The sequence below is a fragment of the Hippopotamus amphibius genome, chromosome 6, assembly GCF_030028045.1.
Source record: "Hippopotamus amphibius kiboko isolate mHipAmp2 chromosome 6, mHipAmp2.hap2, whole genome shotgun sequence".
Lineage (NCBI taxonomy): Eukaryota > Metazoa > Chordata > Mammalia > Artiodactyla > Hippopotamidae > Hippopotamus > Hippopotamus amphibius.
This window is the reverse complement of record NC_080191.1, coordinates 160514412-160531742: the sequence shown is the minus strand read 5'-3', so window position 1 is coordinate 160531742 and position 17331 is coordinate 160514412. Positions and strand designations below refer to the sequence as shown.

Below are 17331 nucleotides of genomic sequence, written 5' to 3'. Positions count from 1 at the left end.
AAACTCTGCAAGCCAGAAGGGAGTGGCAGGATATACTGAAAGTCCTGCAAGAGAAAAAGCTACAGCCAAGAATACTCTACCCAGCAAGAATCTCATTCAGATTTGAGGGAGAAATCAAAAGCTTTCCAGACAAGCAAAAGTTAAGAGAATTCAGCACCACCACACCAGCCTTACAATAATTGCTAAAGGAACTTCTCTAGGCAGGAAACAAGACAGGGAAGAGACCTGCAAAAACAAACCCAAAACAATTAAGAAAATGGTAATAGGAACATACATGTCAATAATCACTTTAAATGTAAATGGATTAAATGCTCCAACCAAAAGACACAGACTGGCTGAATGGATACAAAAACAAGACCCTTATATATGCTGCCCACAAGAAACCCACTTCAGACCAAGGGACACATATAGACTGAAAGTAAGGGGATGGAAAAAGATATTCCATGCAAATGGAAGTCAAAAGAAAGCTGGAGTAGCAATACCCATATCAGACAAAGTAAAGACTATTACAAGAGACAAGGAAGGACACTACATAACGATCAAGGGATCAATCCAAGAAGAACATATAACAATTGTAAATATCTATGCATCCAACATAGGAGCACCTCAATATATAAGGCAAATGCTAACAGCCATAAAAGGGGACATCGACAGTAACACAATAATAGTAGGGGACTTTAACACCTCACTTACACGACAGATCATCCAAACAGAAAATAAATAAGGAAACACAAGCTTTAAATGACACATTAGACCATCTCGACTTAACTGATATTTATAGGACATTCCATCCAAAAACTACAGAATACACTTTATTCTCAAGTGCACACAGAACATCCTCCAGGATAGATCACATCTTGGGTCACAAATCAAGTCTTGGTAAATTCAAGAAAATTGAAATCATATCAAGCATCTTCTCTGACCACAATGCCATGAGACTAGATATCAATTACAAGAAAAAAACTATAAAAACTACAAACACATGGAGGCTAAACATACGTTATTAAACAACCAAGAAATCACTGAAGAAATCAAAGAGGAAATAAAAAAAATACCTAGAAACAAATGACAATGAAAACACAACAACCCAAAACCTATGGGACGCAGCAAATGCAGTTCTAAGAGGGAAGTTTATAACAATACTATCCTACCTCAAGAAACAAGAAAAATCTCAAATAGACAACCTAACCTTACACCTAAAGCAATTAGAGAAAGAAGAACAAAAAAACCTCAAAGTGAGCAGAAGGAAAGAAATCATAAAGATCAGGTGAGAAATAAATGAAAGAGAAATGAAGGAAACAGTAATAAAGATCGGTAAAACTAAAAGCTGGTTCTTTGAGAAGATAAACAAAATTGAGAACCCATTAGCTGTACTCAGGAAGAAAAGGGAGAAGATGCAAATCAACAGAATTAGAAATGACAAAGGAGAAGTCACAACGGACACCTCAGAAATACAAAAGATCATGAGAGACTACTACAAGCAACTCTATGCCAATAAATTGGATAACCTAGAAGAAATGGATAAATTCTTAGAAAAGTACAATCTTCCAAGACTGAACCAGGAAGAAATAGAAAATATGAACAGACCAATCACAAGTACAGAATTTGAGCCTGATTAAACATTTCCCAACAAACAGAAGCCCAGGGCCGGATGGATTCACAGGCGAATTCTATCAAACATTTAGAGAAGAGCTAACACCTATCCTTCTCAAACTCTTCCAAAATACAGCAGAAGGAGGAACACTCCCAAACTCATTCTAAGAGGCCACCATCACCCTGACACCAAAACCAGACAAAGATGTCACAAAAAAAGAAAATTACAGGCCAGTATCACTGATGAATATATACGCAAAAATCCTCAACAAAATACTAGCTAACAGAATCCAACAGCACATTAAAAAGATCACACACCATGATCGAGTGGGGTTTATCCCTGGAATGCAAGGATTCTTCAATATATGCAAATCAGTCAATGTGATACATCATATCAACAAATTGAAGGATAAAAACCACATGATCATCTCAATAGATGCAGAAAAAGCTTCTGACAAAATTCAACATCCATTTATGATAAAAACTCCAGAAAATGGGCATAGAAGGAAATTACCTCAACATAATAAAAGCCATATATGACAAACCAACAGCCAACATCATTCTAAACGGTGAAAAACTGAAAGCATTCCCTCTAAGAACAGGAACAAGACAAGGGTACCCACTCTCACCACTATTATTCAACATAGTTCTGGCAGTGTTAGCCACAGCAATCAGAGAAAATGAAATAAAAGGAATCCAAATTGGAAAAAAAGAAGTAAAACTGTCACTCTTTGCAGATGACATATTATACATAGAAAACCCTAAAGATTCTACCAGAAAAGTGCTAGCACTAATTGATGAATTTAGTAAAGTAGCAGGATACAAAATCAATGCACAGAAATCTCTTGCATTCCTATACACTAACAATGAAACAGCAGAAAGAGAAGCTAAGGAAACTCTTCCATTTACCATTGCAACCAAAAGAATAAAATACCTAGGAATAAACCTGCCTAAAGAGACAAAAGACCTGTATGCAGAAAACTATGACATTGATGAAAGAAATCAAAGATGATACAAACAGATGGAGGGACATACCATGTTCTTGCATTGGAAGAATCAACATTGTGAAAATGACTATCCTACCCAAAGCAATTTACAGATTCAACACAAACCCTATCAAATTACCAATGGCATTTTCCACAGAACTAGAACAAGAAATTTTATGAGTCGTATGGAAATGCAAAAGACCCCGAATAGCCAAAGCAATATTGAGAAGGAAAGATGGAGTCGGTGGAATCGGACTCCCTGATTTCAAACTATACTACAAGGCTACAGTGATCAAGACAGTATGGTATTGGCACAATAACAGAGATATAGATCAATGGGACACAATAGAGAGCCCAGAGATAAATCCACGCACATATGGGCAGCTTATCTTTGACAAAGGAGGCAAGAATATACAATGGAGAAAAGTCACTCTAATAAGTGGTGCTGTGAAAATTGGACAGCAACATGTAAAAGAATGAAATCAGAACACTTCCTAAAACCATACACAAAAATAAACTCAAAATGGATTAAAGACCTAAATGTCAGGCCAGACACTGCAAAACTCTGAGAGGAAAACATAGGCATAAATCAAAGCAAGACCCTTTGTGACCCACCTCCTATAATAATGGAAATAAAATAAAAAATAAACAAATGGGACCTCATGAAACTTAAAAGCTTTTGCACAGTGAAAGAAACCATAAACAAGACAAGAAGACAATCCTCAGAATGGGAGAAAATAGTTGCCAATGAAGAAACTGACAAAGGATTAATCTCCAAAATACACAAGCAGCTCATGCAGCTTAATACCAAAAAAGCAAATAACCCAATCCACAAATGGGTGAAAGACCTAAATAGACATTTCTCCAAGGAAGATATACAGACGGCTAACAAACACATGAAAAGATGTTCAACATCACTAACCATTAGAGAAATGCAAGTCAAAGCCACAATGAGGTGTCACCTCACACTGGTCAGAATGGCCATCATCAAAAAATCTGTAAACAATAAATGCTGGAGAGGGTGCAGAGAAAAGGGAACCCTTCTGTTGGTGGGAATATAAATTGATACAGCCACTATGGAAAACAGTATGGAGGTTCCTTAAAAAACTGAAAATAGAACTACCATATGACCCAGTAATTCCACTCCTGGGCATATACCCTGAGAAAACCATAATCCAAAAAGAAACACGTATCACAATGTCATTGCAGCACTATTTACAATAGCCAGGACATGGAAGCAACCTAAATGTCCATCAACAGATGAATGGATAAAGAAGATGTGGCACATATATACAATGGAATATTACTCAGCCATAAGAAGGAATGAAATTGAGTTATTTGTAGTGAGGTGGATGGACCTAGAGTCTGTCATACAGAGCGAAGTAAGCCAGAAAGAGAAAAACAAATACTGTATGCTAACTCATATATATGGAATCTAAAAAAAAATGGTACAGATGCACCCAGTGGCAGGGTAAGAAGAAAGATGCAGATGTAGAGAAAGGATCTGAGGACACGGGACAGGAAGGGGAAGGTGGAGAAGGGAGAGCCGGAACGAAGCGAGAGAGTAGCATGGACATATATACATTACCAAATGTAAAATAATAGCTAGTGGGAAGCTGCTGCATAAAACAGGGAGATCAACTCGAGGATGGGTGAGGACTAGGATGGGTGTGATAGGGAGGATGGGAGGGAGTCATGGGAGGGAAGGGATATGAGGATATATGTATAAATACAGCCGATTCACTTTGTTACACAGCAAAAACTGGCACAACAGTGTAAAGAAATTATATTCCAATAAAGAGCTTAAAAAAAATGAGTGCTTGAAGAACTAACAGTCTAGTAAGATAGGCACATTTAATAATTACAATGCCACGTGGTAATACAGTGACAGAGACGCACAGGAAGCTGAGGAAGGACAAACTGCAACAGGTAAAGGACTGTGTCTTGATCTCTTAGGAATTGCACTCCATTGCACCTTTTTGAGAAACATTTTTTGTATGAACATATCCTGCTGTCCTAACCAGGGACCCATGCCCAAACCAGGGGTATTACCATAGCAGCATTCCCTATCACACAAGGATTAAGAAACTTAGTAAGATCATTTTTCCTTGAATCCAGAGGCCATGAGAGACAAGTAGAGAAAGCAGCCAACCAGTCTCCGGAGCTGCCTAAGAGTCCAAAGAGCTTTCCAATTTTAATCCACAAATAACTTTACAATAAGTCACCCTTTTCCCACCACCATCTCATCCTTTCATAATTCTGTCAGATATTTTCCAAAATATAAAAATATTCAAACACTCTCTGTACTCTTCCAAATTCACGTACTTCTAATACTTTAATCACTGTTCTGAATATAGTGTTCACATCCCCCTAAAAGTACAGTGGATCCTTGAACAACACAGGTTTGAACTGCGTGGGTCCATTCACACATGGTGGTTTTTTTTTTTCCAATAAACACACTGGAAAAATTTTTGGAGATTTGTGACAATGTGAAAAATCTCACAGATGAAAAGCAGCCTAGAAATATCAAAAAACTTAAGAAAGAGGTATGTCATGAATGCATAAAAGTATATATAGAGGGCTTCCTAGGTGGCGCAGTGTTTAAGAATCCGCCTGCCAATGCAGAGGTCACGGGTTCGATCCCAGCTCCAGGAAGATCCCACATGCCGCGGAGCAACTAAGCCCGTGTGCCCAAAAAAAAAAAAAAAAAAGTATATATAGATACTGGTCTATCCTAACACAGGCATAAGGTGAGTGATATTTAATATAAAAATAATATGTTCACTTTCTTACTGTTTTATAACTTTGCTTTCAAAGAATCACATTACTATATAGTATGCCTTGCTCTCGTAAATGAAAAAAGCCTATTGTCACACCCAAGTTGTTTTTTAAAAAATATAATAATGTTTCTAATACTGCATTATGAATATAACACTAATATTCTATGCCATAAAAATTTTATAATGATGCATTCATTAGTGTATAGCTTGGGCTATACCATGAAGCAATCGTATTGATTCCATTAAGCTCCATAAAGCAATCATCCTGCTGTTTCTTCATTGTCAATACATGAATTGTTGTATCTGTATAAATATGAATTTCTTTTTCATGTTATCTTTTCATTTTTGATGTCTAGTGTTAGTAATATGGATAACATCTACCATGTTTTTTGTTTCGTGTTACATAAAATAATATTGATGTAGGTACTGACAGATGATTCATCTTGCAAACAGATGATGTAAACTATGGTATTGATAAATACAGTACAGTACTGTACCTATATTTTCTCCTCCTTATGAATTCCTTAATAACATTTTCTTTTTTTTAGCTTACTTTATTGTAAGAATACAGCATATAATACATATAAGATGTGTTAATTGACTTTATGTTATAGGTAAGGCTATTAGCTGCTAAGTTTTGGGGGAGTCAAAAGTTATATGCAGATTTTTGATTGCATGGGGGTCGGTGTCCCTAGCTCCCGTGTTATTCAGGGTCAATTGTACTATTTTTCATTTTTAATGAAAATATATAAGATCCTCTTGAAACTTATTTTATTCAACATTTTTTTAGATTGATCCATGCTGACACAAGCAGCTCTATAATGCACTGATGAATTTTATTACAATGAATGAAGAAGCCAACAAAGTTCATTCATCCATTTTCCTCTTAATAGAATTTTAGGCTATTAACTTTTTTTTTCCTTTTAAAACAGTGATGCAATTAATATTTTAATAGATTATTTCAGCAAATACAAAGGACCACCACATTAAAAAAAAAAGTGTTTGAATTTCTCCCTTCCCCATTCTTCCCTCCTTTCTTTCAATTTCAACCAAAAAGCACAGAAATTCTTTCAAAGCAGCTCAATGAGAAGAAAAGGAGAATCTAAACAATAACTACAGAGAATCTCAATGGGCTTGAAGACCTCCCTGGACTGCCAAGAAAATTAGCAAAGATGTCTCTGGGGCTGACAGTAGACACATGGGGTCGCAAGACTAACATTCTCAAAGGAAGGAGGAAACAAAGCGTACTGCCCTTTGCAGTAGGAATATCCCTAGGAAACGTACTTTAAAATAGGAGAAAATCCCAAGGTACTAGTCCCAAGATCAAAGTTCCACTCGACTGAGCTCTAAAGAGACATAATTTTGAGACACAAAACAGGTTAATTCAAAGCACCTTCTGACTCAACTCCTAGGAAGTTGTCTTAAGTTTCACTGAGAACAGGGAAGAGCACAGGCTAGTTCTAGCACCAAGAAACCTGCAATACTACAGATTAACACCAGAGGGAGCAAAAGATTACAAACTCCTGAAAAAGAAACTAATTGGGAAGGTACATACACACAAGCTGAGAGAAGATGCATCTTCATACAAAGTTTGAGAGGCTCCCAGAATCTTTACTAGGACTGATTGGTAAAGGTCTTCCCCTTATGAAGCCAGTGTATAGAACTGGGAGAGGTAACAGTTTTTTTCAAGTGTGCAAATCTCAGCAAAAAATAACAAGGCATATGAAGAGATGGGGAAACATGGCTCAATCAAAGGAACAAAATAAATCTCCAGAAACTGACTCTAAAGAAATGGAGGTTCATGAATTACCTAACAAAGAATGAAAATAATCATCTTAAAGATATTCAAGGTGCTACAAGAGAACACACACAACTGAAGAAAATCAGGAAAATAATGCATGATCAAAATGAAACCATCAACAAAGATAAAGTTCTGGAGCTGAAATAATACAAATAGGAAAATTTACAAATATGTGGAAATTAAACAACACATCAGGAACAACCAACGCATCAAAGAAGAAAACACATGGGAAATTAGAAAATATCTTGGGTGGGAATGATGTAAAATGTTGCAGCCACTTTGGAAAACCGTATGGAAGTGCCTCAAAAAATTAAATATAGAACTAGCACATGATCCAGCAGTCCCACTTCTGGGTATATAGCCAAAAGAATAGAAAACAGGATCTTGAAGAAATATTTGCACTTCCATATTCATTGCATTATTCACATTAGCTAAGAGGGGGAAGGAAGCTAAATGTCCATTAATAGATAAATGGATACAGAAAATGTAGTATATACATACAATGGAATATTATTCAGCCTTAGAAAGAAGGAAACCCTGTCATATGCTACAAAATGGATAAATCCGGGGGACACCATACTAGCGAAAAAAGTGAATTCACCAAAAGATAAATACAGCACGACTCCACTTAAACGTGAGGTATCTAGAGTAGTGAAAAGTAGTGAAACTCTTAGAAACAAAGTAGAATGGTGGTTGCCAGGGGCTGGGGGAAGAAGAAAAGAGGAGTTGTTCAGTGGGTATAGGGTTTCAGTTCTGCAAATGAAAAGTTCTGGAGATGGGCTGCACAGTGTGCATATAGGTAACAGTACTGTACACTTAAACAGTTAAGATGCTGGGGAGGAGCAACAGAGAGACAGATACACATGCATAACGAAGACAGCCATGAGAAGCTGGAGGCAGAGATTAGAGTTATGCTGTCACAAAGCAAGCAACACCAAGAACTGTCAGCAAATACCAGAAGTTTAGAGAAATGCTTGGAAATAAACTATACTCCAATACAAAATAAAATTTTAAAAATAACAAAAATATCCAATACCAACTTTTAAAAAAAGAGAAAGGCATGGAGCAGATTCTTCCCTAGATTCTTCAGAGAAAGCATGGCCCTGCCAACTCCTTGATCTTGGACTTCTAGCATCCAGAACTGTGATAGAATTGCTGGTGTTTTAATTCATTCAAGTTTGTAACACATGTTATGGCAGCCCTAGGAAATTAACACAAGGAACTCGGAAAAGAGCTTCAAGTGAGTGCAGACTCCCCAGTGTCTGGGGCTCCCAGTTATTCTAAACTGTTATTCTAGCTCCATATTCAAACTTCAAGAATTCATTAAAATTTTAGCTGTTTTCTTCTTATCCCCTTTTATGGTGGTTGCTGCTTCCTCCCATGCTCTGCCAAAGATAAAACAAGTGTCCTCTCTGCTCAGCAGGGCTTGTCTTTGGAATTTCAGTTCACCTGACCACCTTGTGGACTCAGCTCTCCCATGGGCTCACCGGAGAAGCTATGGCTTTGTAGAATTATCAGGCTTTCTCTCGTTACGAGTGGGAGAAATGTTCTCTTGCAACTTTCTACATCTTAAATAGAAACAAAAGTTTCCTCCCATAGTTTAATATGAACTTTTTTAGATTTAAGAGATTCTTATTTAATTTTTATATGTAACTACAAGTGGTTTTTTTTTAAATCTAAAACAATGTCCAGAAAGCACTTTGTTTATTTGCTCTGTTTATTAATATTTTTGATTTTGGCATAAATTATGTGTATTAAGGAAATGTTATGAGTTTAATATTTCATGCTTATTAAACTATCTCTAAACAACTTGACTTCACAAATCTTTATCTTGGTATTTGTTTCCATTTTTGTCTTCACCCTAGATATGAATGTGCAATACATATTCCTCTCAGAATAATGCTCAATACTGAGGTACCTAATTTGGGTTTTCAATCTTGCTACTTATATTTTGGTCTGCCAGTACTAACACCACATGGTTACAAGGATAGTTGCGTTACAAAAAAAATCTGAAAGTCAATCTTTTCTTCTTGCACTTTCTTCAGTGACTTTTTTATTTACGTGTGCTCTTATTTTCTCCAATTAAATTAGTTAACATTTTATATACACCTATTTTTACACACTATGGCAAGTTTAGAAAACGATACTACCACTATGTTGACTATAATTACCTTAGCCATTCAAGAGTAATTTACTTAATTCTAACCTGCTGAAAGCACTATTTCTTAATTGCACATTGACAGCATACCTGAAAATATCAAGTGTTTAATAAATAGTAATCAAATGAGTATAAATGTATACTGACATTTTGAAAAAGTCTCAGCTTAAATGGGATTTTCCCCATTATGTCAAAACTACTTTGATTTCTGTATAAACAAAACCTTTAATTATTTTATATTCAGCCACATTAAGACAACTAAACAATATTAATTCAACTAATTAAGACACAAGCAATTCCATATATGATTAACTGATTAATTAATTCAACAAATATTTATTTAGTACCTTCTATGAGCCAGGCTCTGTTCTAGGCACTAGGGTTACAGCAGCGAACAAAAAAGGCAAAGCAAATCACTCTGCTTTCATGCAGCTTACATGCTAGAGCTGGAAGAAAGAAACAGATAAGATAAACAAGGAAAATACATGGAATATTATACAGTGAGAAGGAGAAAAAGAAAGCAAGTAAAGGGATTAAGAAGTGTGTGTGCGGTGGCTGGGAGGGAGTCAGGTGGTGGAGCTAATGAAGACTTCACTGCGGAAGAGACCTCTCAGTCAAATCCTGAAGGAGGTGAGGGAAAGTACCACTTAGTTTCCAGAAGATTATTCCAAGCACAGGGAACAGCACCAGCAGAATCCCTAAAACAGAGATAAGGTTGAAACAAGTGACCTGGTGATGACACTAGTAGCAGATCAGGTCAAAGAAGTAAAGAGTTTTTATTAGTAAGATAGGAAGCTACTGGAGTTTTCAGCAGAGTGACTTGATGTTACTTCTGATTTAAGAGGATCACTTTGGCTGCTGTGTTAATAGACTGAAAGGGGCAAGGGTAGAAGAAAGAAGGTAAGTTAGGAAGTAGTGGCAGAGGTGACTGGACTCTGCCTACATGTTTAGGGTAGAGTCAACAGGACTTTCTAAAGGATCAGGTGATAGGTATGAGAGAAAGAGAGGAGTCAAGGATAACTCCAAGGCTGAGAAGTAGGAATGATGGAATTGTATGTTATCCAGGTAAAAAAACTAAAAAGAAGTTTGATGGGAGGAAAGATTAGGTGTTCAATTTTGAACATGTTAAGTTTGAGATGGATGTTAGACATACAAATGGAAATGTTAAGTTGATAGATGTATATAGAAGTCTGGAGTTCAGAGGAGACATCCAAGCTAGAGATTAAATTTTTTTAGTAATTAGGGTATTAAAACAGCAACAGTAGATAAGAGGAATGGGTCTAGGTAGAAAAGAGATAAAGTCCTAGGATTGAGCTGTAGGGCACTCCAGTGTTGAGAGGTCAAGAAAATGAGGAGAAATCAACAGAGGGGACTAGAAGGAATAGTCAGAGAAGAAGGAGGAAAGCCTGAAGGACGTGATATACTGGAGGCCGAGTAAAGAGAATGTGTCCAGGAAAAGATAAGTGATTATCTATGTCAATGCTGTACCATTATTTAATGCCCACACATTTAATTTAATACCTATGTACAAATTTCAGAATAATCTTAATATTCTAACCTCTATATTCATTAAAGATAGATAAAAATCTCATTGACAATCAGGATTTATTTACTTAAGAGTGTATATTACAATAGAATATATTAGCATACATGTATATATGTATGAATATATATTTTAATTTTTCAGTCTAGAACAGCATTTTCTAAAACCCTATTCCAAGGGTTCTTAAGATTTTATGAGCCAAAAAGAGTTCTGGCCACACATAGGTTTGGAAAATGCTAATCTGCATTATAAATTTCCAAAAAAGAATGCGACATTTTCCAAACTTATGTCATTATAGAACCCTTTTGGTTTACAAAGTCTCTTTTAGCTGTATCAGCCATGCTGAGTAACACAGTTTGGGAAATAGTAAGTTAAAAGTTTAGACAGTTTTTTTTTTTTGTCCTCACTGTAGTAAAATTTGTGTCAGCAAAGTTGTTGGGGGATATTTTCTTTCTGCCACTTTAACACTTTTACTGAAAACAAGCTCTTTCTGCTTCTATACCACTCATGCTAGAAGACCTTTGCTTTACTTTTACAGTGATAGTTCTGTCTGTTCTCAGGCTTTCTACTATTACTCATCAAATGCCAAAATGAAGAGATGCTTGATTTCTTTAAAAACATGAAGTTCCATCAAATAAACAAAATACGTAAAGCAAGATTAGTATATTTTAAATTAGAATCATGTATACTTATACACTGTTAGAATAATGATTAAATATAGATTAAATATAACCCAATATGATCATTTAATCAGCAACATATTATACATAAAGCTTTTGGTAATATTTTCCTTTTATGTGAACTGCCCACTTTAATGGTTCTGTGGTGTTCTTATTATGTCTCCCCATATTCTGACTTTGAAATATGTGGAATATAAATGATTTTTTTAACTCATGTTTTCATTATTTCCCTAAAAGTCTACTGTTCATTTAGTTCCCTTCTTTCAACCTGAAAAATGGGGCAGAAAAGATTTGACTTCCAAGAGTACTGTTTATCTCCAGGTCAAAGAAAGAAAGGAGAAAGGTTAAAAAACAAGAAAAAGTCAAATAAAAGCACATTTTGCCAGTGCAACACTGCTAAATATTCTCTTCTTTTGTCTCAAAATGCCAGCTGTGTTTAATGAAGCACTGTGGAGTTTACTGGAAGGTCTGCAGTCCACCCCCACTCACATCCCCAGCCTCATCTCTGGCCTGCAGGTATCTCCACAATTCTCAGTTTTGTTTTCATTCATTTCATTTATTTGTTTAAATCACAAAAAAAAGACAAAACAGAATTCGGAAAGTGTACATCTCATGAACAGAAAGACATATCTTACTGCATAATGTCCCATTTAACTTCACACATACACAAGGTAGCTCTGATTTTGGTGACTATATTGGTGAAAGATTTCTTTTTTTCTTTTTCTACCAAGAAACAAGTATACTTTTTTATTGTCGAGAAACAGTGTTTTAAACAACAGTGTTCACTCAGCTGAAATGTTAGACTCTGACATTTTCTTGCCCGTCCGGACCTGGTGTAACTGTGCTGCGGTGTGTTCTCCATAACAAGAGATATCTTTGGCATTTTCTTCCCTTAGCTTCATAACTCGTGGAACATTGTGTACAAAAAAGTGTAGATTTGCAGAAAAATATGCATATAAATCACTTAATAATCCTAAAACGTAGTAAATAACGTAGCAAAAACTTGATCAAATCTGTTTCATACACAAGCTGGACAGACCTGTTGTGCATATCTCTAACTTATCTGTGGCGTTTTATAAATTAGTGCTTCGACATTAAAAAGGAGGTTTACAACCAACTGTAAAATAGTCAGTGGGAAGTTGTTGTATAACAAAGGGAGCCTAACTCAAGGATGGAAGATGCCTTAGAGGACTGGGGCAGGGAGGGTGGGGGGGACTCGAGGGGGGGGCGTCAAGGAAGGGAGGGAAGATGGGGATATGTGTATAAAAACAGTTGATTGAACCTGGTGTACCCCCCAAAAAAAAAAAAAAAATAATCAAAAAATAAATAAATAAATAAAAAAAAGGAGGTTTACAAAAAGGCTCTGCCTAACGTTGAAGACTCTGATTTCTCTCTCCATCCCTGCTTTTTGGTCTCTAGAATTTATGCTCAAAACACACATGTCATCATTCTTATTAAAAGCAGTTATTTTGAGAAAAAAGTTGCACTGCAATCATGATCTAAGCAACATTCAAAATTCCATGTTATTGAGAGAAGATCTTCCCTTTATAAACACACATCTGAAACAAAAGCCCCATGCCCGTCCACGCAGAAATGTCAGGTAAGCCACGGCATCATTGCTCAGGGCCACGTGGTCACCGTGACATTGGCGGGCGTCTGGGTCCAGAGCGGCCTCCCGCCTCCCACCTGTGCCGCTCCTCTGCCTCGCACCCTCCTCAGGAGACTTTGCAGCTGTTTCTGGTGCAGCGTTTGGGGGGGCTCTGTGGGAGGTGGGTGGGCCTTGCTTTTCGGAGGCTGGTCCTCTTGTGGCCGGAGCTGGTGGCGAGGGAGCAGGGGCGGCCATGCATCATCCTGGCATTCAGGCCACTGGCCATCGAGAAGGACTTGAGGTGGCTCCTGAGGGCTGTGGGCAGCGGCAGCCTGTCCACCAGGTGCACCGGCGTGCAGGATACCACTGGCCTGGCAGCACAGGTCCTGCAAGCTCAGTACCTTGCTTGGCCTCCAGAGCTGGTCCATCCCATGCCGCAGCAGCACGATCCTGGCCAGCTCCATGAAGGACTCAGTGATGTTGAAATTGCACAGCGGACTGACCTCAAAGAATGTCACACCCAGGCGCTCCGCGTAGGCCTGGGCTTGCTCCGTGGGGATCTGCCGCTTGAAGGCCAGGTGCAGGCGGTTCCCCACCAGGATTTTAGGGACCCCCGGGGCATGCTCATTGATCTCCTTAATCCACGGGTCGATGCCATCAAAGGACCAGCGGTTTGCGATGTCGTAGACCAAGATCACACCCTGGGCGCCCCGAGAGTAGGAGGGGAATATGGTACAAAATCTTCCCGACCCAACGTGTCCCAGAGCTGCAGCTTCACCCGCCGACCGTCCAGCAGGATGGTGGTGGTCTTATAGTCGATGCCTATCATTTTGTCTCTCACTGAATTCTTTCTGCAATGAGATATCAATAACCTGAGCTTCATTAAGTCCTGAAACCAGGTGTGTGATCTCCGTTGGAAGACCATGGGTTTTGGCCGGGTTCGAGTCCCGGCCACGTGGGTTCAAGTCCCAATAAAGATTTTGGCTGGGTTCAAGTCCTGGCCATGTGGGTTTGAGTCCCAATCTGGGTTTAGGCTGGGTTCGTGTCCTGGCCTGTGGGTTCAAGTCTCAATCTGAGGTGCATGATTTCACTTTCACTGTCAAGGGCGTGGGTTCAATGCCTGGTCAGGGAACTAAGATCCTACAAGCCGCGGGATGGCCGTATGGGGACTCGGCCGCACCGTCCTGCAGGCTCGCCAGGATCTCGCCCTTGCCCACGTCGCTGTCGCCCACCAGCAGGAACGTGAGCAGGAAGTCGTAGGCGCGGACCGGGCTGCCTCCCGTGCTCATCGTGCCGCGCCAGCACCCGCGCCCATGTCCTGCCCGTGGGACAGCTCAGAGGCGGCGGCCAGACAGCCCAGCGCCGCGCGGGCTCCGCGGTCCCCCGAGCGCTGGTCAGTGAAAGATTTCTTGACGTCTAATTCACTTACTTAACTCCCAATCCTCCACCCCAATTCAGCGGTTGTATAAAAACGTCAAGATTGTACAAAAACTTCTTTTCTTCCCTACTTTTATGGACATATAATTGACATATAACCTTACATGACATATAATTGACATATAACCTTACATTACATTTAAGGTACACAACACAATAACTTGATAAATGCATAGATCGCAAAACGAAAAACTTATTTCTAAGCCTCCAAGTATCTATCTTAAAAGAAAGCCACTACCACTAAAATATCATACTACCTCATGAGTAGGAGAAATAGAGTAATTGATGTCCTCGTTCGTATCTTTGACAGCAAACTTTCGAAAATACCCAATTACTAAGTTTGAATCAACGTTGGAAATGTCCTGAACACAACGGAAGCAGGGGCTGACAGCTATGACTCAGACACAGCAGAAGCTTTATTATGGATAGACTGTGTACATTTTACACCAATAGGAAATTTCCCAATACAAAAAGCAAGTTATTTGCATAAGAGTAATCTCACAAGTTCTTACAGTTAAACCAAATAGGTTTTCTGGGTTCCTACGTTAAGACTCAAATGTCTGTGACCTGTGCCACAGGACAAATTTCATGATTCAAGTCCTATTATCATTTCTGAGCAAGCTAACTCTTTAACAAGTCAAATTTACAATCTGCCTTTAGTCACTATGGAGAATCTTCTATACATTAACTTTACTCAGTTTAATGTTACTATTACATTCACTTTGTTTTGTTCTCTTTATATGTCTTCATCCCATGTCCTATATGCATTTTTAGAAGCTACTTCAAATATTTAGAACAAAGCAAGCTATAAATAAATTTAATTAACTGATCTTTTAAAGTCATTTAAAAATATTAGGTCCCCATAATTCAGTTTATAGGACTCATTGTCCTAAATGTGCACCTCTGTGAATACAAGTTAAATTCATTCACTTAATAAATATGTTCTAAGCACCTACCATGTGTCAGGCACTTTGCTAGGTGCTGACGAAAACACTGGTGAACAGGATGTCAGTCAAAGATAAGTACCATGGAGAAAAAGTAAAGCAGAGAATGGGAATAGGGATGCCATAGGGTGGTGGTGAGGTTACAATTTTACATATCATGACCTGAAGGATCTGAAGATGAGGGATTAAACCATATAGATATCTAAGGCAAGAGCATTCCAGGCAGAGAAGCAAAGTTCCTGAAGTAGAAGAAAGCTTTGCTTTCTGAGGATCAGCTAGAAGACCATAGTGGCTGGAGCTGACTGTTAGGAGATGAGAGAGAACTAAAACAATATTTATTCTTACCATGTGGGATGCATTGTGAAATTTTCTGTTCTATGTACTTTCATTAAAAAAAAATGCTGGTTACAACTTAGTAAAGCACTAAAGAATTAGTTCTTCACCAATGAATTGTAATGTACAAACCTTGGAAGAAGAAGCCATTACCTATTGTTCACAGATACCATAAGTCACCAATTCCTAACTAATTCTATCACCAAAACAGCAGATACCTGTTTTTAGGGAAACAGTTGAATAAGTTAATGCCAGTGGCTTATTTATCTTAAATTATTAAAGATAAATTTAGGTACTCAGGGAAAGATAAATTGACATTTTCTCTTCTAGAGACCATCAAACTCCAGTCATTCTAACTATATTTTCTGGAACATATCTCCACTGAGTTCTCAAACAATGCTAAACTAAGCAGAGTTTTTTGTTTTTCATTAGGCCAGAAAGATAAAAGTAAAAAAGAAATTTAAAGGGAAAACATTTAATACAATCTTTCTTACTAGTATGAGGTCAAACCAACCTTAAATGCTATAATGATCTGGGTGTGAGAGTAGATGGTATTAGAATATTAAATAAAATATCCATAGGGCCTATAGATTTTCTGTGTGCTATGAAATAAAGAATAGCTCATTAATTAGACCAAAAGTCAAACTGATATTAACTGTTCATTCCTTTGTCACAAGTAGTACTATAAAGTGAAAAGAAACACTAAGTTGTCTTAGAAACCAAACGGTAGAAAGGCTTTAGTACTGAAATGATACTCCTAGATCAGTGACTGCAACTCATAGAGAAAAATTAGTTTTATTTAATGACCAAATACACAAATACAAACACATCCATTCATATACATATGAATATATGTATATGTATATTCATATATATATGAATATATGTATGCGTTGTTTTAGTCATATATATATATCCATATATATATATGACTAAAACAACATTTACTCTTACCATTTGGGATGAATTGTAAAATTTTCTGTTTTATGTACTTTCATTAAAAAAAATGCTGATCACAACTTAGTAAACAACTTTTGCAAACCAGGTATATGTTATACCACATAACTGCTCTAGAGCATTATCAATGCTAACATAATCTTAGGGAAATTTATGGTCTCCTCCGTCTTAGAATTAGCCCACTGGAGTATGCTATGTACTCAAAGAAAAGAAAAATTAACATAGCCTTGTTACCATGAATCCAACCTAGACAGGTACATGCTTTTACTGCACTTAAATCACCTACCTTCCCAGGTCCAAGAGCTTAGAGAATAAGAACCATTAACTTTTAGGCTGAGGATTCTTTTCTCTAAACCACGTAGCCTCTGAGAGCATAATCTTACCTCAAATGTTTTTATCACTTCATCCTCCTTTTCTTAGTGTTGACTCAAGTTTTTATAGGATACAACCAAAGACCTGATTCTAAATTTATCATGCCAAGTTTACCCTCCTCTACCAATGAAAACTTATGGCCACAGGACATACATTCTG

At 37.7% G+C, this 17331-nt stretch overlaps 1 protein-coding gene and 1 pseudogene across 3 annotated transcripts in view; both read right to left on the bottom strand.

Annotated features, from left to right (window-relative positions):
* Positions 1–17331, bottom strand: part of MAP3K13 (mitogen-activated protein kinase kinase kinase 13) — a 171391-nt gene that overhangs the window by 146244 nt on the left and 7816 nt on the right. The window lies entirely within an intron of this gene.
* Positions 12142–16204, bottom strand: LOC130855276 (ras-related protein Rab-40B-like; annotated as a pseudogene).